Below are 24,516 nucleotides of genomic sequence, written 5' to 3'. Positions count from 1 at the left end.
CACTTGGGGAGGTTGGAGGAGAATTTGTGGACTTGAATGCCGTCTCAGCTGATCTTGAGGGCCTAGAAGAATCCTTCAGGATGTCCTTCCTCTGGAGATCACAGAGTCCTGCCTTGGGAACCAGTACCCTAATGGAGAGACTGGTGAAGGTTTCAAAGTGGGTGTTCATATAATACTTTGCAGGTCCAGTACAAAATGAACCTGAGGGCCCCTAGTTCAAAATGTATTAGGAGGGACTACCCCGGCGGTCCAGTGGTTAAGACTTAACGTTCCCAATCCAGGGGGCACGGGTTTGATCCCTGGTCGAGGAACTAAGATCCTGCATCCCGCATGGCAGCGGAAAAAAGAAAAAGAAAAAAGAAGTATAAAGAATTTCAAGATGGTAATGGCATTAAACCAAGCACGGGCCCTTTCTCAGTGCTGGCCCTTCTGAGCAGGCCCCTTGAAGCCAGCCCAGTCTGCTAGTAAGTGCAGGGGAAAAGGCTTAAGGATTTCTGTCGCCAAGAGGACCACCGCCCTTGGGAAACCCAGTGACTCTTCACTGCATCTCGGGTTAAGGTTGGCCTCCAGAGGTGAGATAACCTGCCAGATCTGGTTCTGTACTTAGCTCTTCCTGTTGGTGGCCAGTGGCGTTTACTGCCTCTCTTAAATAAATAATGGTGCCAAAAAGGCCAGAGGCTCCTAGCTCCTTTCCCAAGCGCCAGGACTGGGGAGCAGCAAAGAACACGAACACAGATGCCTTCCATAGTGGAAGTGGCAGGAAATGCTTCTCATGGGAAATGCCGGCCTCACTTTAAGGTGTTCAGCCCCAAACCAACCGTGCACACTCCTGTCTGCCATCAGGGCATCAGTTTCAGCCCTGTGCCCGACCCTCTTTTTTACCGAAGAGGAAACCGAGAACCAGAGAGGGCAAGGGACCCGTCCAAGGTCACACGACCAGCCAGTGCTGAAACCGGAACCCAGGTTTCCGAACTCCCACCAAGCGCCCTTCCCGCAGAGGAGCCCTACGCACTGGACTGTGGGTGCCAGGCTCGGGGGCTGCCCTCCGCAGTGGTCTTCAGACCTCCAGGACTCTGCTCTCCTGAGACAACCACTGCCGCCCACTGGAGGACGCTGTTGGCTGGGCTCTAGTGGTGTGGAGAGGAGTTGAGGTCCGGATGCTCGCTGCCCTTTCACCCTTAATCTGAGCAGATGGTGGAACTGCCAGGGATGGAGAGGGCCCACACTAGTGTCTGGGGAAAACAAGGCCAAAAGTGCCTGCGAGCAATTTCTAATCCTGCTACCGAAACCTGTCCGGGGAGGAGGCTCAGCCCTTCCTGTGTGGGAGCTTTGTCAGGGTTAAAGGGTGCTGGAGTAGAGCCCTGATCTGGGTCAACAACAGGACTAGGAGAGTCAGGGGTGGAGACGCAGGCGACCAGGAAGGGGTGCAAACATGGAGGCCTGGGTCCCTGTGAAGCTGCCCCACTTCAGGGAGCAGGGCGGAGCCCCAGGGAAAGCAGCGGCCTAACCCACAGTGAAGCCCCCAGGCGGGAACAACTGCAGTCACCACTTAGCAGCAGAAAGTGCCCGAGGGTCTCAGATATTTATGTTTTACAGGACAGAATGTTTGCACATGTGTAATCGTATAGAATTTGCACAGCTGCCTAAGGACACAAGCTGAGGCTGCATTTTAAGGATGAGCGAATGAGCGCAGAGGAGTGAAGTCACTTCCTTAAGACCATCTGACTAGTTAAGTCCTGGAACTGAGAGAGAAGCCAGATTTCCTGTCTTAGTCTCGGCTCCTTGCTCTGGCCTCTGGCTGGTCTCCACCTCACCACCTCCTTCCAGCACCACACCCCGGGGCCGCGGGCAGAGGTAGCGGGAGGGTCTGGCGTGTGTTTGCAGAGCCTCGATGGAACATCCTGTCCCTGTGTTGGGAACGTCCTCTGCACCCCTCCTCGCCGCCACCCTGTACGTCTCCTCCCATCAGGGATGTTTTCGCCCCACGAGACCTTCAGTGACACCTTCTGTCTGATGACTAGTCTGTCCTCTTGTTGGACTGTGAATTCCTTTAGGGTCAGAAACCTGGCATGAGGCTGCCACTTATGGACAAGCAGAAGTGGTTTAGTTAATGAAGCAGGGGTGACCTTCCCAGGCCCACCCTTTAGACATGAAACGACAGCTGCTGTCATCCATTTCCCCAAGCACTGTGCCTTCTCCCTTCCCTGGTCCTTGCACATGATGGAAACACAGGCAGGCCTCCCCTTTAAAACCATCCCGAATTAACTTAGAAGGAGCACAGCGGGGGAGGGCTGGGGAGGGGAGATCCCTTTTGCAAATGGACTCCCCCACAGACTCCTTTAAATGGCACGCTTGGTGGATACTTTTTCTAATCTTAGATTGAGGAAAGCCTTTCTAAGCATGGCGTGAAATCCAGAAGTCATAAAGGATCAGTGAATTTGATTGCATAAGAATGAAAGCTATTTGAATACAAGATAATAATAACAACAGCATATACCCCCATAGCACTTTTTTCATGCTAAGCACTGTGCCAGACCCTTTGTACACATTTAACTCATTTCATTCTCATAAAAACCCGTGAACCCGAGGTTAAGTAACTGAATCTTGGTCACTGAGCTGGTAAATTAGAGACAAACGAGGATTACCTAGTAGTCTGCCTTCAGATTCTGTGCTGTAGCCACTCCCCACACTGCCACACAACGTAAAATGTCAGAGGACAAAGACAAGTGAGGAAAAATTGCAACACATAGGACAAAGGACTGATTTCCCTGCTTTACACAGAGGTCTTCAAAGAGAACCCAATAGAAAAATAGAGAATATGGACAAACAAGCACTGAAGAATAATCACAAATAGCTATATCGTGTGTGTGTGTGTGTGTGTGTGTGTGTGTGTGTGTGTGTGTGTGTGTGTGGTGTGTCCTTTTAGATTGGCAAAGATTTAAGAGACTGATCATTCTCAGTGTTGGTGAATGTGGATAAACAAGCATTTTCACACACTTGGTAGGAATATAAATTATTACCCAAATTTACTACAATCTTTTTTTGAAGGACAATTTGGCAATTATCTATTAAAATTTAAAATATTCTTATCCATTTACCTAATAAGTCCACTGCTAAGAGTTTCTCCCACAGAAAATGTTCCCCAAAGTGCAAAAAGACAAGATATTCACTGCATCATTGTTGGGAATGCAATAAAATTGGAAATGACCCAACTTCTAACCCATGACATGTTAGCTAAATAAATCAGACTACATCCACACAATGAAATACTATGTATGTCTTTAAAAAGATTGAGGTAGGACTTCCCTGGTGGCGCAGTGGTTAAGAATCCACCTGCCAATGTAGGGTACGTGGGTTCGAGCCCTGGTCCGGGAAGATCCCACATGCCACAGAGCAACTAAGCCCGTGCCCCACAACTACTGAGCCTGTGCTCTGGAGCCCACGAGCCACAACTACTGAGCCCGCGTGCCACGACTACTGAAGCCCATGTGCCTAGAGCCCATGCTCAGCAACAAGAGAAGCCACCACAATGAGAAGCCTGTGCACTGCAAAGAACAGTAGCCCCCGCTCGCTGCAACTAGAGAAAGCCCGTGTGCAGCAACAAAGACCCAACACAGCCAAAAATAAATAAATAAGTAAATAAATGTATTAAAAAAAAAAAGTTTAAAAAAATTGAGGTAGATGTGGGATCCCATGCATAGATGTGGAAAGATATATACAATGTAATATGAAATGTATTTAAAGGGGAAAAGTCATTATGAATATAATATATTTTCAATTGAAGTATGGTTGATTTACAGTGTTGTGTTAGTTTCAGGTGTACAGCAAAGTGATTCAGACAAATATATATACACACACACATTCTTTTTCAAATTCTTTGCCATTATAGGTTATTACAAGACATTGAGTATAGTTCCTTGTGCTATACAGTAGGTCCTTGTTGTTTATATATAGTAGTGTGTATATGTTAATCCCAAATTCCTAATTTATCCCCCCCCTTTGGTAATCATAAGTTTGTTCTCAGTGTCTGTGAGTCTATTTCTCTTTTGTAAATAAGTTCATTTGTATCATATTTTAGGTTCCACCTATAAGTTATATCATATGATATTCATCTTTGTCTGGCTTACTTCACTTAGTGTGATAATCTCTAGGTCCATCCATGTTGCTGCAAATGGCATTATTTCATTCTTTTTATGGATGAGTAGTATTACATTGTGTGTGTGTGTGTGTGTGTGTGTGTGTACACACCTATATACCACATCTTCTTTATCCAGTCATCTGTCGATGGACATTTGGGTTGCTTCCATGTCTTGGCTATTGTAAATAGTGCTGCTGTGAACACTGGGGTGCATGTATCTTCTCAAATTAGAGTTTTCCTCTTTTCCGGATATATGCCCAGCAGTGGGATTGCTGGATCATATGGTAGCTCTATTTTTAGTTTTTTAAGGAAGCTCCATACTGTTTTCCATAGTGGCTGCACCAACTTACATTTCCACCAACAGTGTTGGAGGGTTCTCTTTTCTCCACATTTTCACCAACACTTGTTATTTCTTGTCTTTTTGATGATAGCCATTCTAACAGGTATGAGGTAATACCTCATTGTAGTTTTGTTTTGCATTTTTCTAATAAATAGCGATGTTGAGCATCTTTTCATGTGCCTGTTGGCCATCTGTATGTCTTCTTTGGAGAAATGTCTGTTTAAGTCTTCTGCCCATTTTTTTTTTTTAAATATTTTTATTTATGTATTTATTTGGCTGTGCCGGGTCTTAGTTGCGGCATGCGAACTCTTAGTTGCAGCATGTGGGATCTAGTTCCCTGACCAGGGATCGAACCCAGGCCCCCTGCGTTGGGAGCGCGGAGTCTTAGCCACTGGACCACCAGGGAAGTCCCCCATTTTTTGATTGGGTTGTTTTTTTGATATTGAGCTGTATGAGCTGTTTATAAGATATGATCTTATATTGGTAAAAACTAAACGAAATATTCAGAGTATCTATTTTATACTACTGTGCATTAGTGTAAGCATAGTATAAAATATGGAAGGAATTTATCTCACAGTAAGGACTTTCCCTTTCTAAGTTATATATTTTCTCAATTTCAATCTTTGACAACTAACACGTCTTTTTTTTTTTTCTGTCATGCTTTATTTTAGATGAGCACAGAGAAAATAGGTAACAACTAGGCAAGGCAACTATAGTTATTATAGAGTAAAAAGTGGTTGATGAAAAAAATGGTTGAAATAACTAATTGTAGGGTACAGTGAAGATTTGACCTAGGTGTGCTAAAAATAGTAAAATATGAAAACCTCATTCCTTTACGATTCCATGCCAGACATTAAATGCAAACTGTGGTCATTCCAAGGGTATCTACAGGAGCTTAACCTGGTGTTGATGACTGAATCTTACTTAAAATTTCTCAGTAGTTGTGGCTCATGGGCTCTAGAGCACAGGCTCAGTAGTTGTGGCGCACGGGTTTAGTTGCTCCGTGGCATGAGGGATCTTCCTGGACCAGGGCTCGAACCCGTGTCCCCTGCATTGGCAGGCGGATTCTTAACCACTGCGCCACCAGGGAAGCCCTCCTTACATTTTAGAAGGATCACCACGGAGGCAGCACCAGGTTGGACGGGAGGGCAGAGTCAGGAGTCCGGGAGACAGGGCGGGGCGGTGGGGATGGAAGTGGAATTGGGGGAGCTGCTGAATGATGGAGGCGGAGGGTGTGGGAAAGGGAGGGGTAAGGATGACCCCTGGGTTTCTGGTTGAACCCGCAGTCTGGAATCTCGCCTGCAGCAGTGCAGCCCTATAGGATTCAGCTCATGAACGGCTTTCCAGGAGCGCGGCTCTGCATCAGGCGAGGGGCACCTATTTGCCTGGTGCCGATGACAACAGTCTAGCAGGGTCACTGCGCCAGGGCATCTAGAAGCCTGTCACGGGCCAGAGTCCACCACCCAGGGCAATACCACTTCCGAGCAGGTGGCAAATTGTGCATCACGATCCAGACCATGGGGTGGTGTGATGGTCCCCGGGTCCTCTGGCTCTTGCCTGGATGTCAGGGTTGTCAGGGCCCCGCTCCTTCCCATGGTTTTTGTGAACCAACAGCAGAGGCAGCTTTACGTCCTACAGGCTGATGGGGCCCCAGCCCTCAGCAAGGTCCCAGCGGCACTGCACCTAGATTTCACAGCTCCCTGCAGCGTCACCCCTCACCTCCTGCCTGCTGACAGCACTCCGCTGGGGCAGAAATAGCCCTGCACGTTCACCACACCAGCCCCGCTCACGTCTGCCGTGTGAGGGCTGACTCTCCTGATGTCCCTGCTCTCTCCCAGCCGCAGCTGCTGAGAGCCCCCTGCCCAGGACTGAAGGCTGGCTCACCTGCTGCCTTGGCCAGAGGGTCGGGGGCAATTCTGATTGCAGAAGCCTCTGGAAGGGCAGCGCTTATCGGAGCTCCACAGAGCTGGTCTTAAACCAGAGGGCTCTGGGCTGAGCCCTGAGTCCCTGGAGGGATGGTGTCTGCTGTGGACGGACGTCATGGAGGGAGCAGTCGGGCGTCACCAGGCTGGCCTCTTTCCCCAGGTCCCTCCGCGTGTCTTATCTCATGGTGCGGCTGGGCTGGGGGCGCTGCCAGGCTTCGTGGGGGCAGGGCCTGGGCGTCATTTTAACAGGAGAGCTTTCTGAGAGCGGGAACCAGCTAACAGCAGGTGTACTCTGTGAAATGAGCTGTCAGTTTTGAGCAGAGAGATCCCCCATTTTGGCCAAGTCACCCCTCACTCCTGCTCTGCTCATCCCTCTAACTGTCTAAAATCTAGGCCAAGCTGTAGCCAAAATGCATATCTTGTTTGCATTCTTGTTGCATTCTTGCAAGAATCTATAACAGATAAAAATGTGGACTTTGAACTCAGAGTGGGGTCAGGCCTGGCTTTCCTAGTTGCCCGCTTGGTGACCTTGGACCAGCTGGGTTCCCTGAGCCTTAGTTTCCTGAAGATGGGGACAAATAATGGTCCATACCTCACTGGACTGCTGTGCAGATGAAAAGGGAAAATATATGTAAAATAGTGCAGTACCTGTGGAATCATGCCAGAGATGTTACTACCAATGATAATTACTATCATTGCTTGAGGTATTCAGCTTTTTGGCTTTTTTCACCATTTCTAGAAACTCTGTTTTGTTAGTTTGTTAATATTTCAAGTTTATTTTGATAGTCTCTTTTCTTCCTCTATCCTTTCAATCTTCTTCTTTATTCCTTTAAGCATATTAGTAATTCTAAGTCTGTAGAATTCAGTGTGTATTTTACACTTAGAGCACATCTCAACTGGATATCTATATGCAAAAGGCTGAACTTGGACCCTGGTCTCACATCATATACAGAAATTAACTCAAAATAGAATATAGACCTAAATTAAAGAATTAAAACTATAAAACACTTAGAAGAAAATATAGGAGTAAATCTTTGTGACCTTGGGTTAGACGGTGTTTTTTTTAGAAACGACACCAAAAACATAAGTGATAAGAGAAAAATTAATTGGACTTCATCAAAATTAAAAACTTTTGGGAATTTCCTGGTGGTCCAGTGGTTAGGACTCCGCGCTTCCACTGCAGGGGGCATGGGTTCAGTCCCTGGTCGGGGAACTAAGATCCCAAATGCCTCACAGCGTGGCCAAAATAAATAAATAAATACATAAATGAAGCATTAAAAATTTTTTTTGTTTGTGTGTTTCAAATGACACCCTCGAGAAAATGAAAAGAGAACTCACGGAATGGGAGAAAATATTTACAAATCATATATCTGATAAGGGGTTAATATCCAGCATATATAAAGAACTCTTACAACCCAATAAATAAGAAGACAAAAACCCTAATTTAAAATGACCGTTTTCTTTAAAAGCTACATGAACAGCTGATAAGCACATGAAAAGATGCTCAACATAATTAGTCATCATAAGTTATCACTGCAAATCAGTGAGACACCACTTCACACCCACTAGAATGGCTACAGTAAAAATGATTGAAATGCCAACAGTTGATGAGGATGTGCAGAAACTGGAACTCTCATCGCTCGTGGGAATGTAAACTGCTGGAACCACCTCGGACTGCTTGGCAGTTCTCCAAAGGCTAAACAGAGAGTTACCATATAACCCAGCAATTCCACTCCTAGATGTCCACCCAAGAGAAATGAAAACATTTGTCCACATGAAAACTTGTACATGAATGTTCATAGCAGCACTGTATTCATAATAGCTGTAGCAGAAACAACCCAGATATCCATCATTCAGGGAACAGATAAATCAGATGTAGAATCTACATACAGTGGAATGTTATTTGGCCATAAAAAGGAATGGAGTTCTGATACAGGCCATGACATGATGAACCTTGAAAACATGCTAAGTGTAAGAAGCCAGACATAAAAGACCACGTATTACATCTTTGCATTTATATGAAATGTCTGGAATAGGCAAATCTATTGAGATAGAAAGTAGAGCAGTAGTTGCCAGGGTCGGGTGGAGGGAGGAGTGAGAGGTAAATGACAGCAGGTACAGGGTTTCTTTTAGGCTAACAGAAATGTTCTAAGATTAGCTTCTGGTGCTGGTTGTACAGCTCTCTAAACTGCACACTGTAAACAGGTGAATTTGATGGTATGTAAATTATATTCCAAAAATGCTGTTTAAAAAAAATCATTACAGCCTCTCTTGCCTTCTGAGATGGCCCACACTCTGTCTGCGGAGTGTGTATCTCCCTGAATAAAACTTCCTTCTCTTTAAAAACAAAAATCATTTACAGACTCTTTAGCTAATTATGAGAATCAGAACATATTATGGAATGTAGTCAAAATTGTATTAAAGGTAAATGCTGCCAGTATAAGAAATGATGAAAATAAGCAAACTGAAATTCACCTCGGAAAAGTTATGAAAAGAACAGTTAAACACACATAAGGAAAATAGAAAAAAAGAACAAAATTAAGATGATTCCAGAAATTTGTGACATTACAGAGCGTAGCGTCAATAGATTTAGTATATAAACCTCTGGGATTGATTTTTGTTGTTTGAAAGAAGAGTATATTGGGAATTCCCTGGTGGTCCAGTGGTTAGGACTTGGCACTATCACTGCTGTGGCCCAGGTTCAATCCCTGGTCGGGGAACTAAGATCCTGCAAGCTGCGCAGCATGGCCCCCCAAAAAAAAAAAAAGTATAATAAACCATTCTCTGTAAATGTAATCAAGAAAAAACAAAAAGAAAATACAAGTAGACAAAAGGACAATTGATAAAGATGTTACAAATATGGTAGGAGATGATTTTTTTAATGGAAAAAATTAGAAATCTGAGTATCTTAAATATATCAACTCTTCTCAAAATAATTTGTTAGGTTTATTGCCAAGCCAACTTGATGTAATAATTCTATTGTTCATTTGGCAAAATATTAAGGCATTTTGGCAAAATGTTAAAACACTTAGAAAAAAAGACTGAAGAGGGAAGACTTGCCCTACAAAATAACATCTATTAAATAAACAGATCAGTCAACAGATCTTAAGGAAATATCAAAACTTACCCCAGGGAAAGGGATACATTATTCATCGAATAAATTTCAAATAGCTCATATTGCTAAAGGTAAAAAAGAAACGATAAAACCAGAAGACAAGATAATGACCCTTTAATGGGGAAGGATTTTTTCAAACATTAAAAAACAAACAAACCTGTGACTTCATGTGGCAGAAATCACAAAGAAAAAAATGAATAGATATCAAAATGTTAAACTTTTCTGCCACATGAAGAACTTCTTAAAAGTAAAAGGCAAATATTACAAACTTATATCCTGAACAAAGAAACACACATCACCTATTAAGTATATCTATGATCCCAATTTTCTAAAATAAAACAAAATGGTTTACATACACAGGTAAAAAGTGGACTGCTATACACTAAAATGTTAGCAGTTAGAGGTGGTGAGCTCTTGAGTACTGTCTGGTGCTACCAGCTGTGTGACCTTGGGCGAGACAGTTAACCTCTCTGTGCCTCAGTTTTCTTACAGGTGAAATGAAAATAATAATGCCTTCCTGATAGGGTTGCTGTGAGGACTAAATGGGTTAATGCACTTAAAGGACTCTCAACAGTGCCTGGCAGATGGTAACTGCTCAATGACCCTTAGAATTGCTACTGTTACCATATGCTCTGTTACAGACGGGCTTCTTTTTTGTTGACAGGGATACTAAGGGTTGTACCGAGAACATGGTAACACATTGACACTGACAGACTTACCAGTTATAAGGAATGGACAAGTGAAAATAGGTCAGACACATCAAGGAATAAAGGCAGCGCACATTATTCATATTACATAAAGTCAAGGAGATGTTTTATACATATGATGAATCGAAAAAGTCTCCAAAAAATTGTACCTTGAGACAGAATAGGGCCAAGTGCAATTCCCACTCCTTGTCGTTGGCCAAGAAGATGTCATAGAGGAGGAAGGGGCATTTCCTAGTTGGAATTACCAGCAGCAATTAGCACTAGGAGATGGCATAGGAACTGTAGCAGGAGAAGTGGAGGGAACTCTGAATGGAAGGCGAGGATGCACTGGGGTGAGGCTGGTCTGCAGGGATGTTGGACTGTTACAGGCCCGAGGGCCTGAAGGCTTTTGCCTGGCTGCGCTTCTAGTATAATATTGAACCTTCCAGCATAAGAGACCTCTTATGATCACCAGTAGGGTTTTTCTTTGTGACTCTGGGCTCTTTTGTTTAGGTGGGAGGTTCCCTCCAGAGACAAGTTAGTCTCTCATATATAAACATATCTCACAAGTATCTGAAGATAAGTTTTCTGCTGAGAAACGAGCATGTTGGTAGATGGGGGGAGTGGTAGGGAGCTTGGTGGACAGAATCCAGGTGCTGTGTGTGAGCCCACGGCTGTGAACCCCATGTGCGTGTGGATACGTACAGATAGTACTTTCCAGTGACCTGATTCTCGTGTGCCTAGGAGGATTCCAGACTTGGCCGTATCACAGGGGCTTTCACTCACTGCCCCTGGGCAGCAAGGGGCTGAGTGCCAGAACCTGCGTCCACCAGGTGAATGTCTCCTCTGCTCCGTTCTGGTGGCCCTTCCCTCTCCTCCTGTTCCTGGGGAGGGGACCGGCGGTGGATCCAGAGAGGGGCCGAGGTGCCCGCCCCAGCTTGTCTGTGTTGCCAGCTTGGGTTGAGCCAAGTATGCGGATGGCGCAGTCCTGGCCACAGGCAACCTTCAAAGAAGGAGCTCTCTCATGACTCAGCCTGGGCTTGTGAGGAACGAGGGAAAGCGGGGAGACGTTTAGAAAGTGGCCGTCAGTTGAGTCCAACCACTTGGTGTCATGTGAGGTGCTCCTGATATACACCAAACTGTTAGTAGCATTATCTCTGGACAGTAGAGTTCAGGGAAATTTAAATCCTTTTTAATATATGTTTCTATAATTAAAAAAAATTTTTTGGACAAGAATGTATTTCTTTTATAAGTAGAAAAAGAGAGAAATGTTAAACAGATAAAACACAAACTTAAAAAGTATTTCCTTCCCAGTTAATTTGTGAGTGGGTCTCAAAAGCCTGACCTAGTAGTTCCATTTTAGAAATTTATCCTGGGAAAATAATCAGAAATGTGTGCAAGGATTTAGCTTTAAGAATGTTCATGATGGTACTATTTGTAATAGTGAATACCAGATGTAACTAACAATACCAGATTGGTTAAGTCATTATGCTATAATCATGCTATGGGATATTAGTACTTTTAAATGCTAGTTATTTTAAATGCTTTTATATAAGTATTATGATGACATGGGTAATGTTCGAATAATTTCATTAGGATACAAAATAGGACATAAAGATGTGTAATTTATCATACTATGCACATAGAGCAAATACTGGGAGACTATACGTGAAAGTGTTAACTGGTTGTTTCTGAGTGGTCAGATTATAGATTATTTTGATTTCGTGTTGTTTTCTGAAAAATTTCAAAGATGCTATAAGAGGATGTATTACTTTGTAGTCATATTGCAAAAGAAGCCTTTTAACGTTAAAAAAATTCTACTCCCGTTGTGATGAGAATAACAAAGCTGACTCCTAGAAATTTAGGGGGATCGCAGCCCCTGAGAATAGGGTAGGTGTCCTAGACACAGCGCAAGCCACCATCCCTGAGAACCGAGGCCGTGCCAGACTTTACAGCACATCTCTGACCCTCAAACCTTCTGCAAGGCAGCGACTTGCCTCTGCAGAGCTGGGCACGGCGGCCCTCTGCCCCCCTCCTTTGGCCTCTGCTGCGTGGTTTCTGAGTCGTGCGGAATGCGCCCAGAAGTGAGCTGGTGCTGGGATTCACATTTACTCCTTTGCCCCCCACCCCAGGCTCCTGAGCAACTGGGGAGTCCTGGCTGACACCAGGCTTCAACGCTTCGGGTCTGAAATTCTCAGTGAGTCTCAGGAGGTCCTTTGAACTGGGTCCTCGGAGAGACATGCAACGAAGGTGGACAAAGCTCTGGGGGAAATGGAGCTGGAAGCTTTAAAAAATGGGTGGAGTGGAGAAAAGTTTTGAAATTAGATTGATGGGGGAGGGCCAGGTGGCAGAATTGCTGTAGACTTCCTTTTTTCCATTTCTGTTAGTCTTATTCTAATATTTATGTAATTTTAAAAACTCAACCTTGAGTTCTCAAAGGGAAAAAAATAGATGGATAGACCTTTCTCTGAACGTCTCAATAGTTAAAACAGCACCAAGTCCTCTGGCAGGGAGATCCCTGTCCTTTGACACTGACCTAAAGGCTTATTTATTTAGCTCTCTCCCCTCTATAATTTGTTCACCATTGCCTTCACGGAATCTGGTAGAGTAGCCAGTGCATAGTGAATACTCGATAAATATTTGTTGATTAAATGAATGAACTGGGTTTGTATCCTCATTTAAGAATGCATTGCCAGGCTGGCAAGTAGGCAGGTGCTCTTTGTATTATTTGCTATTAATAAAAAGAGATCTCTTCTTTAAAAATAAAAGAAACCGTTTCCTATGTAATAAGAGAGTGAAGTCAGGCACAGTTTATTAATTTGTCTGACTATGTAAACACCATTTTTAGGTACATCCCCTAATGAAGCCAATAGCAATCTGGTAAAGTACCATTAGGTTAAGAACAAACGTGTGACTTCGGATTTGATCCCCTAACGTGGTGATAACTGAGAAGCCCTGTACGTCAGACATGCTGGAGACGCCCACAGTCAAAGCTGATGGCACTGGAGACCTGCAGTCAGACCTGGTGGGCCAGCTCCGTTACAACCACTTCATGGACATACCATACGATTCACCTATTTAGAGTGTGCAATTCAGTAGCTTTTAGTGTGGTCACAGAGTTGTGCAACCATCGCCACAGTCCATCTTAGAACATTTTCATTACCCCCAAAAGAAACCCTATACCCATTTCCTCCCCCCCACAAGGTCCCAGACTAGGCAACCGCTAAGCTACTTTCTGTCTGTATAGATTTCCCTATTCTGGACATCTTATATAAATGGAATCATATAAAAGTGATCCATTGTGACTTTCACTTAGCATAATGTTTTCAAAATTCATTCACGTTGTAGCATGTATCAATGCTTTATTTCTTTTTCATTGTTGAAAAATAGTCCATTGTATGGATGTACCACGTTTTATTTATCCATTCTTCAACTGATGGATGTTTGAGTTGTTTCCACTTTTTAGCTATTATGAATAACGTTGCTTTGGACAGTTGTTCACTGCGTCAATATATATACCTAAGAGTGGAATTGCTGGGTTATATGGTCTATGTTTAACTTTTTGAGGAACCGCCAGACTGTTTTCCAAAGTGGCTGCACCATTTTACATTCCCACCAGTAGTACGTGTGGTTCCAGTTTCTCCACATCCTTAACAACACTTGTTATTATCTGTCTTTTTGATAATACCCTCCCAGTGAGTATAAAGTATTATTTCATTATGGTTTAAATTTGTATTTCCCTGATGGCTAATGATGTTGAGTATCTTTTCATGTGCTGTTGTATATCTTCTTAGGGAAAATGTCTATTTAGATCCTTTGCTCATTTAAATTTTGAGTCATTTGTCTTTTTATCATAGATTGTAAAAGTTTTTTTTAATATATTCTGCATAGGAGTCTCTCATCAGCTATATGATCTGCAAATATTTTCTCCCAATGTGTTGGTTCTCTTTTTCACTTTCTTGATGGTGTCATTTGAGACACAAAAGTTTTTAATTTTCATGAGTCAAATTTATTTTTCCCTATGTTACTTGTGCTTTCGGTATCATATCTAAGAAGGCTTTGCCTCATGAAGATTTACTCTTATATTTTCTTCTAAGAGTTTTTAAATTTTAGCTCTTACATTTAGGTCTATGATTCATTTTGAGTTAGTTTTTGTGTACGGTGTGAGGTAGATGTTCAACTTCATTCTTTTGCATGTGGATATCTAGTGTCTCAGCAACACTTGCTGAAAGACTATTCCCCCACCCACCCCCGCATCAAATTGTCTTGGCACCGTAGTTGAAGATCAGTTGATCATAGAGCTGAGGGTTTATTTCTGAACTCTCAGTTCTATTCCACTGACCCATATGTCTATCCTTAGGCCACTATCACACTTGATTACTTGATCAGTGTAGCTTTGTTGTAAGTTTTGAAGTTGGACGATGTGAGTTCTCCAAACTTGTTCTTTTTTTTTCAAGACGGTTTTGGCTATTCTGGGTCCCTTGAAATTCTATATGAATTTTAGTATCAACTCTGCAAAGAAATCAGCTGGGATTTTGATAGGGATTTCATTAAATCTGTACATCAATGTGGGGAGTATTGCCATCTTAACAACAATATATGTATTTTTAAAAGTATAAACTGCAAGGGCAAAGAGAATGGGGACAGAAACGGGTAGAACGAGGAGGCGTACGTGACTCTGCTGAGCAGTAGATGCTGTGTCCTGATGCCTGCAGAAGGGACCTGAGCAGTTCAGGAAGGCACTAGATTTGGAAACAGGGTACCAAGGCGTGTGAGAGCGAAGTGCAGAGCTGAGGTGGGGGATGGCCCGAAAGCCTATTTACAGAGCAGTTCCACCCTCCAGATTCCCCCCCTCGGCCCCGCAAGCCTGGTGGCAGCTCCTCCTCAAGGCAACAGTCTAGAGATTTGTTCTTTTCTAGAGCAGCTCTCAGAGTGTGGTTGTGAACTGGTTTAGGTTCACGGGCTTTGTTACTAGCCCCAAGAAGATACAGAAGTACAAAAAGTAAGAGTGTTTAGAATTTTTATAGAAATCTGAAATTGCCTCAACATTCAGGTGTATGCTCAGTGGCTTCTTGCTGAACAGGATACAGGCCAGTTTGGATGTTTGACCCCCTACTGTGGGTCACGTCTGGTGGGTCACGTGTACTATCATGTGCAGTAGGACTATGTGTGAGTCCTGACAGATTGGGAGATTAATAACTGGTCCTTCAACACAGATAGTTTGAGAAACAGGTGCTAGAGGCCGACAGGTCGGTTGTATGTGTAATTGGGAGAGGGTTGAGGTCCCTGGCTGAAAATCTGCATTCTGAACGGTGGGATTTTCAGCCTTCCTTCCACCCTCATTCAAGAAAACTGTCAGGGACTTCCCTGGTGGCGCAGTGGTTGAGAATCTGCCTGCCAATTCAGGGGACACGGGTTCGAGCCCTGGTCTGGGAAGATCCCACATGCCTCAGAGCAACTAAGCCCTTGAGCCACAACTACTGAGCCTGCGCGCCTGGAGCCTGTGCTCCGCAACAGGAGAGGCCACCTCAATGAGACACCCATGCACTGCAACGAAGAGTGGCCCCTGCTTGCCACAACTTGAGAAAGCCCATGCACAGCAACGAAGACCCAATGCAGCCATAAATAAACAGATGCATAGATAGATAGACAGGTAGATAGCAGAGACTTACGAATGGAAGGAACTAATCATGTGAAGAGTATGCAAAGAGGGGCGTTTCATACAAAAGGAGAGCAGGTGAAAACAGAAAGCAGGGGTGATGGGACGTGTTTAAAAAAAAAAAAAAAAAAAAAAGAAAACTGTCAGCCAGGTGGATACCCTCCCCCAACACCTATCCCCAGACACAGGTCTAGAAGATTCTCATCAGAAAAGACTTGATGGGGGCTTCCCTGGTGGTGCAGTGGTTGAGAGTCTGCCTGCCAATGCAGGGGATACGGGTTCGAGCCCTGGTTTGGGAAGATCCCATATGCCGCGGAGCAACTGAGCCCGTGAGCCACAATTACTGAGCCTGCGCGTCTGGAGCCTGTGCTCCGCAACAAGAGAGGCCACGATAATGAGAGGCCCGCGCACCGCGATGAAGAGTGGCCCCCACTTGCCGCAACTGGGGAAGGCCCTCGCACAGAAACGAAGACCCAACACAGCCATAAAAATAAATAAATAAATAAACCCAAAGTTAAAAAAAAAAAAAAAGAAAAGAAAAGACTTGATGACCCAGAGAGAAGACTTTTAAACACTGACATTTAGAAGTCCCCTCTATTTGTCTACAGTGAAGTTCTTCAATGGACGAGCTACACCCATGTACATAAAGCTTAAAATAAACTTTAAAAACTTTTGTTTTTTGAATACACTTTCTGCTAATGTGGCTCAGAATTCAAAGGAATGAAAAGGGTACAATGAAGAGGTCTTCTGTCTGTCACTACTTAGTTCCCCTTCCAGTAAACTGGTTAGTGCCTCGCCCTTTAATATAAATAGAAAGTTACATGAAAGAGACCATAAGTAAGAAACCAGAAACTCAGAGAAAAGAATGTAGAGAGAAAAAACTTCAAAAAAGGAAAATAGGGGCTTCCTTGGTGGCGCAGTGGTTGAGAATCTGCCTGCCAATGCAGGGGACACAGGTTTGAGCCCTGGTCTGGGAAGATCCCACATCCCACGGAGCAACTAGGCCCATGAGCCACAACTACTGAGCCTGCGCGTCTGTAGCCTGTGCCCTGCAACAAGAGAGGCCGTGACAGTGAAAGGCCCGTGCACTGCGATGAAGAGTGGCCCCCACTCTCCACAACTAGAGAAAGCCCTCGCACAGAAACGAAGACCCAACACAGCCAAAAATAAATAAATAAATTAATTAATTTTCTTAAAAAAAGGAAAATAATAATAATATCCCTGGAGACAGTAGAGAAGCTATTACATCAGTGAAATAAGAACAGTATTCCGTTAAAAGAAGGAATAGGGACTTCCCCAGTGGTCCGGTGGTAAAGAATCCGCCTTCCAATTCAGGGGACGTGGGTTCGATCCCTGGTCGGGGAACTAAGATCCCACATGCCATGAAGCAACTAAGCCCGCACACCACAACTGCTGAGCTCGTGCGCCTCAGTTAGAGCCCGCATGCTGCAAACTACAGAGCCCACATGCCCTGGAGCCCATGCGCCACAAGTAGAGAGAGAAAAACCTGCACGCCACAACTAGAGAGAAGCCCGAGCGCCATAATGAAAGATCCCGCATGCCGCAACAAAGATCCTGCATGCTGCAACTAAGACACGACGCAGCCAAAGAAATAAGGAAAATAAATAAATAAATATTTTAAAAAAAGAAAAAGAAGAAGGAATATTCCGAGAATAACAACAAAAAAAGAACTCTTGGAAATTAAAAATATGAAATAAAAATATAAATTTTTTAAACTCAACTTGAAAAGTTAAAAAAAGAGGTTTGTGAAACCTCACAGAAATTAAAACAAAGAGATAGAGATGGACAATTAGATACAGAAGATAAGAAGATTAAAGGATCCCGTCAGGAGATCCAACATCCTAATAACAGGCTCCTGGCAGATTGAACAAAGAAAAGAGAGGGAAAGAAATAACCAAATAAATAATAAAAAAATTTTTTTTCTAGAGCAGGAGGACGAAAGTTTCCAGGTCATAAGGACTCGTCAAGTGCCCAGTATAATGAACGAGGAAAAACCCATCCCAGGGCACGCCACTGTGAAGCTTGAGAACACTGGAGAGCAGAGAGAAGAATCTAAAAATTTTCAGACACGAGGTACGAAGGATAGAGAATGGAAATGGCATCTGTTATCACAATAGCCGCTCTGGAAGCTAAAATTCTATACTCGGGCAGATTGTCAATCAAGTGTCAAGATATTTTCAGTTATGTAAGTAGCAAAAATTTTACTTGTTCACTTTCTTAGGAAGTTACTGGAAGATATGCACGACCAAATCGAAGAGTAGATCAAGGAAGAAGACACGGAATCCACAGGCCTGTGGGGAGTGCTGCTTGGCACTAACCAGAACAGAGTGGACGGAAGGAAGGCACAGAGGAAGAACAAAGCCATGAAGTGGGCGCAAGGAGAAAGCAGAGTCCGGAGGCCGGGAGAGTCCTCCCGGGCTCCAGCTCTTCCCGAGGCCCAGCTTTCGTGCCGTAGCTGGCCTTGTGAGACACTCGACATCCTCGTAATAAATTCCTCTTCCTGCCTAACCAGTTCACATTGGATTTCAGTCACTTGCAACCAAAATGTTCTGCCAGATACATTTGCTCCTCAAAGAGTTAGAACCAGCAGCATCAATATCACCTGGGAGCTTGCGAGAAATGCAGGCTCTCAGGCCTCCCCCAGACCTATTCAGCCGAATCTGCGTTTTAACACGATTCCCAGGTGGCTTATATGCACATTCACGTGTGAGAAGCACTGTCCTAATAGATCAACCTTGCGAGGCTGGGTGCTGGGTGGATTAAAGATACTGTGTAAAATACCTGACCCCATGGCCAGTCCTCTGCAAGGTATTCTGTAGATGATGACGGTGAGGATGCTGGAGCTGGGACTACTTTGGGGTGACCATCTCGGGAAGCGTTCCTGGGACCGTGGCACATGGTGCTCGGACCAAATTACAAAGACAGGCACACAGCAGAGAAGGCAGAAAGCATGTTTATAGCAGGAAACAGGTGACAGCTCTACTCCAGGAACCTGTTAGGCCAGGTGTTGACATGGGAAGCCATGAGGAACACCACCTCTCAGGTGTGACGATTGGCTGTGAGTGAGTGAGTGAGCCCGGGATGACGCCTGGCGGGTGGGCTGCGGAGGGGGGCGAGGCTGAACTAGGGCCACCTTCTCAGCAGAGCGGGTGTCCTGCCCCAGCGCTCGGGAGCGGGTAGGGTTGGAATCGCATCCCACTCTTGGCAGGAGCAGGGCTGCCTGCGCCACAGTTTTCCTGGCTCTGGTCCCCTTGGCTTTCAGCCACCTTCTTTGTGCTGAGGGTTCTGTTGACTTTCCAACGCTGAGCAAATTTGAATAAAAGCTGGGATTTTAAAGATTTTTAAAGGAAAAGGAGATGTGTCTGTAGGAAGCTGGTGTCCCATCTCAGCCCTCAGGGTGTGTGGATAGAGGACGTCCTCCCAGGTCTCTACCTCCCCAGGAGTTATTGGTCACTGCTTTCTAACCGTCCACCAGCTGGACAGCCCTGTACTCAGTCCTTGACCGTCTCTACGGGAGAAGCGCCCAGTCCTCCAAGAGTTTGCAGAGCCCCCAGTCCTTTAAAACACCTGTGGGAATCTCGTCCTATCTGGAAACAACAAACTCCACCATCAGCAAAAGGCTGTCCTGTGAAGGCCAACTGTAGTCACCACCTGTATAAAGGCCTGACACTTAACAGCCTCAAACAGCCGCGGACACTTAACTACGGGCACTCTGTGCGCCAGGACCTTCCTAAGCACAGCAGCCTTGTGACCTGAAATACCATCTCGATCCCCATTTTCCAGATGAGGAAGCTGAGGCATAAAGGGATGAAATGCGGTCATGTAGCTCATGAGTGGCCGAACTGGGACTCCAACCCCGGGCAGTCTGGCTCCAGAGCCCCTGCTCCTCAGCCTCTGTACTTGAGCCCCGGGCACCGGTGCCCTGGCGGGCAGGGATCCACGACAGCTCTCCTGCAGACCAGTCCCTTTCCGGCCTTTATGCTGTTAGCCAACCAAGCCGGGGACAGTGCGGTGAGGGGTGGGAGCAGAGGCACTGGAGGTGAAAGATAGGAATCCGAGTCGGGCGCTGCCACTTGGAGAGGAAGGGCCCTGGTGCTGATGAGCAGAGGCCCGTCCCGACTGGGGCTCTCCAGGCCTGTGGTCCCCGCTGGCCCGTGTCACCTAGGCCAGTCTCCGTCCCTTGCTGGCTTTCAGTTTCCTTGCATGTAAATGGACCAGTCGATCCCAGGGGTTCGGTCCGCACGGTGTGCACGGAGGGGTCACTACACACACGGAGGTGTGTCCAGGTGCAGGTGCTGAAGGGCACGGAGACCAGTGAGCACAGACCTGACCTTTGCCGGTGCTCTTCATTGTGTAAATCCTTAGATTCAACAAGACAGTTATTATCTGGGTTTTTTGTTTGTTTGTTTGTTTGTTTTGTTTTATTTTATTTTTGGCTGCATTGGGTCTTCGTTGCTGCGCACGGGCTTTCTCTAGTTGCGGCAAGCGAGGGCTACTCTTGGTTGCGGTGTGTGGGCTTCTCATTGCGGTGGCTTTTCTTGTTGTGGAGCACAGGCTCTAGAGTGTGCGGGCTTCAGTAGTTCTGGCACGCGGGCTCAGTAGTTGTGGCTCGCGGGCTCTAGAGCTCAGGCTCAGTAGTTGTGGCGCACGGGCTTCATTGCTCTGTGGCATGTGGGATCTTCCCGGACCAGGGCTCGAACCCGTGTCCCCTGCATTGGCAGGCGGATTCTTAACCACTGCGCCACGGGGTAAGTCCCTATCCGGTTTTTTACAATGGGGGAAATGATATTTGAACGTGGAAGTTCGCTCAGATCAGTCGGAGCCACGTAGCGTTAGGCCGCAGGTGGACCCTGGCTCGGCTCTGTGCCGCCGGCTCTCCTCCCACGCTGGACATCACCGTGACCGAGAGCTGCGAGGTCCACCGCTAGTTCCTGCTCCTTTATCCACCCCCCGCCTCCCCCATCCCGACACCCAACAGGCACAGAACCAGTGCTGCCCAGGGACGGGCATCGGCCCCCCTGGCATCTCCTCTCTGGCCCAAAGCGCAGTGCAGGGTGGTGACTGCTCAGCCGCAAAACTGCCCTGTGCACCGTGACTCATGACCCATCCATTCGCTGACGCCAAGCCTCTCGCCCGTCAAGTGAGTACTGGTGAGCCGGAAGCTTGTGGCTGAAGAGAAGGTCAGGCTGGCGGCCGAGAGGAGGGACAGTGGGCTTAGCCTCCTCCGCCACGGGTCCCACCCAGCAGCCAGCACCTGCCCTGCATGCAGCAGGGGCTCTGCACGGCCTCACTGCTGGATCAGCTGCTCCCAACACAGCCGAGGGACGGGGTTGGCCGGCAGGAGCACAGCGTGTGGGCCCGGTGCTTGCAGGAAGAGACTTCAGCTCCCCTAGGCCAGCAGCCCGCGCTGGGGCTACGAGAACCGCAGCCCTGGAAACCGCCTCTTTACAGGACCCCCTGTCATCACCCTGACTTCTGCAACCTGGCCCAAGAACGTCCTGTTCCGCACCCTGAATTAGGGGAGGGGAAGAGGCGTTTCCTCGCCGTGGTGTAAGAGAGCAGAACGTTTAGACATCGCTGGTGTGAGCTCGGCCAGCCCATCTTCCTTGGCAGGGCCCACGTTGATGGTCTTCCCGTGCTGGCCACGCTCTTCCGTGGCATAACCTCCTCCCAAAGACACAGTCAGGAGAGGCAGACACCTCGCTGAGTTCCCAGGAACCAAGGCCATATCGCCCCGTGTAGGACGTCGTCCCCAGCATCTACTTGACCTCACAGGGTTGTTGACCGGGTGCAGGACCACCTAGCTGGTCATCCTTTCCCCATCTCTCTCTTGCACCATGTCCACATTACCAAGTGCTGGCCGTTGAGAAGTTAGCAGCAGTGACTGTGCCCTTAAAGGGAAGGCCCATGCCTTCCCTCCCCGCCTTTCCTCGACTGCAAATGTGGACATTGTGGGGAGCCATCCTCACCCATGTGCACAAGGCAGACGTCCTTAGGGAAGAGCTACAAGCAAGAGGAGCCTGGGTCCCCAACACCGTGGAACCACCGTATTATCCCTGGACTGTTTGCGCCGACACCGCTACACACGGAGAGAAATAAACTATCGTCTTGCCTAAGCCTCTGTTCTCTGGAGTCTGGTTACAGCAGCCCAACACGTGTCCTGACTAACACAACCCCCGTTGGGCTGTCAGGCCAGTCACAACCTCCCCTGCTCTGAGATCCCCCCCGCCGCCCCGCATCCACTCACCAGGAGGCAGCCTAGTGAGATCGTATCTACAGGATTATCACAGTGGCCCATGCATGCCTGGCTCCTCTGGCTGAGGCTGAGTGGACTCAGCACCCACCAGGGCAGGGCCAATCAGATTCTCTCCCCCCTGCATTTGGAAATGAGGTCACTGTTGCTATTAAGCCTGTGCTGATGACGTGAACCAAGATGCGCAGGGAGGAGCAGAAGTGAGAGGCACAGGGAAGGAAGCCGCTGACGTCGGCAGGGCGTCCTGGTCTCTGCTTCCAGTGATGGGCCCCCTGACCACCCTGCCTGTGGTTTCTGGGAATGACCCTGCCACCTGTAATAAATCCCCCTCCTGATCTTAGTTGCTTCAGGTTCATTTCTGTCCCGTAACCAGAAGCTCCTGAGTCTCCTCTGATCCTTATAAAGATCTGGGTATCCTTGTAAAATGGGGGCCCCCGCCTCTGCAGCCCCCCTACCCCTCACTTGGGATGCTTTCATCATTGCGACGATAGAAGTGTCAGAGGTGAACTGAATGGATGGATAGATTGATCGCCTGATTGACTGGCTAGCAGACCAGTCCATGGACTGTCCAAGGGATGCCAGGAGGCCTCATGGAATCGCGGCATCGGGGTGAAAGGGACAAAAGGCACCAGGCAAAGTGTGGCCACGGAGGTTAAGTGATGCACCCAAAGCCACGCAGTCCAGTGGCTGAGCCTGGATGGGACCCTGGCCCTGGCCCCCGGGTTCCTCTTCACACCCCCTCCCGTGCCCCCCAGGCTGGCCTGATTTGGGTGCTCTGAGCCACCCACCTGCTGAGGAGCAAACCCCACGATGGCTGTGTCTAACCTGCCATTTCTGCGGCTCCTAGAAAAGTGCGAACGGATCCTTTTCTCTTGTTTCTGGGTCATTCTCTCTACTTCTGAATCTCACCATGTATTTTAAAGAGTAAATGGCTTTTCTTCCACTGAAGGAGTAACAAGAGTGTCTCCACTGAGTGCCAGGCGTGGTATGTGGCACTTTCCAAGGTGCTGTCTCATTTAAACCCTGCAAGTGTGAGGGAGAGAAATTGGGAGTTTGGGATTAACACATACACACCACTATATATAAAACAGATAAAAAACAAGGACCTGCTGTACAGCACAGGGAGCTCTGCTCAGTATCTTGTAATAACCTATAAGGGCAAAGAATCTGAGAAAGAATAGATATATAAACTGGAATCTCTTTGCCGTACACCTGAAACTAACACAATGTTGTAAATCGGCTATACTTCAATTAAAAAAAAAACAAAGACCCTACAAGAACCCATCTTCCAGAAGAGGAAAATGAGGTTGAGGGAGGAGAAGCAACTCGTCCGAGACGTGTGGCTGGGGAGATGGTACCAGGGAGAGAGTCGGTGGTCTAGCGGGAACGGCGGGTCTTTGATGCCAGGTCGTACTCCACCTGAAGACCCATCCCTTCCGTCCTTTTGCCTTTGCTTTCCAGCCTTCTCCAGGGGCACCTGCTCAGCAGAGCTGGGCTGTGGGCCCCAGGGCGGGTGGGGGAGGGAGGTGTGCCCGTGTCCGCAGGAGCCTTGGCAGGTGGCCCTCTTCGCTGGCCACGTGCTGCCCTCTCACCTCCTCCCCCAGTCCTTGCTTCTGCCCACATTTCCCGCTCACCCACGGCCACCCTCCCCCTCCATCCCCAGACGCTCTGTAGCGCCCGGGGTCCTGGCCGATTCCGCCTCCCTCTTATCCTCTGCTCCGCGGCCGCCCGAGAGCTGCCTTCTTCTGAGGGGTCCTGAGCCAGCTCACTTTTTCCTCAGACAAGGAGACGGAGGCCTCGGACCTCAGGGCCCAGCCTGCCTGCTCTTTTCGGGCTGAGTTTGCACCCAGAGCTGAGTCTCTCTCTAGCTCAGGTTCCCCGGGGCCTGAGGGCAGGACTGTGTCTTCACACGCCGGGTGGCATGCAGTGTCAGCGCCCTGAGAACAGCACCGCTCTCAGGCAAAGCCGAGGAAGCTGCCTGGCTCGGGAGGCTGTGGTCCAGCCCAAGGTCTTGACCTCTCCCGCTCACATGCTCACGCCCCTGACGTGACCACAGAGGCCAAGCAGGGACCTCAGGGAGGTTCTCTGAAGAATCAGGGGTGAGCCGTGGTGTGAACGTGCAAAAGGTGTGTGTGTGTGTGTGTGTGTGTGTGTGTGTGTGTGTGTGTGTGCATGCACGGAGGAACCCTTTCTGGTTTCACTGTGATGGTAGAAATGACAATCTATAGTTATCTCTCACTTTAGTGAGTGATTCTCAAAGGAGAGATGCAGGCCCCACTAGGAAGGCACATCGGAATCTCAGGTGATAGAGTGATACGTGGGAACTTATTACGTTTATCAAAAGGAGCATGATTTTTTAAAAGGATTGATCCTGCCCTT

At 47.0% G+C, this 24,516-nt stretch overlaps 1 protein-coding gene, 1 long non-coding RNA gene and 1 other non-coding gene across 5 annotated transcripts in view; 2 read left to right on the top strand and 1 right to left on the bottom strand.

Moving 5' to 3' along the window:
* The window catches only part of LOC132372890 (uncharacterized), a 103,488-nt gene that overhangs the window by 8,619 nt on the left and 70,353 nt on the right, over window positions 1-24,516 (top strand). The gene's annotated exons all lie outside the window — the stretch shown is intronic.
* Window positions 1-24,516, bottom strand: part of NINJ2 (ninjurin 2) — a 69,016-nt gene that overhangs the window by 12,074 nt on the left and 32,426 nt on the right. The gene's annotated exons all lie outside the window — the stretch shown is intronic.
* TRNAD-AUC (transfer RNA aspartic acid (anticodon AUC)) lies at window positions 9,052-9,123 on the top strand. The gene has a single exon. It is a non-coding gene; the product is annotated as a tRNA-Asp (tRNA).

Source organism: Balaenoptera ricei, chromosome 10 (assembly GCF_028023285.1).
Source record: "Balaenoptera ricei isolate mBalRic1 chromosome 10, mBalRic1.hap2, whole genome shotgun sequence".
Classification (NCBI taxonomy): Eukaryota; Metazoa; Chordata; class Mammalia; order Artiodactyla; family Balaenopteridae; genus Balaenoptera; species Balaenoptera ricei.
This window is presented reverse-complemented; position numbering and strand designations above follow the sequence as displayed.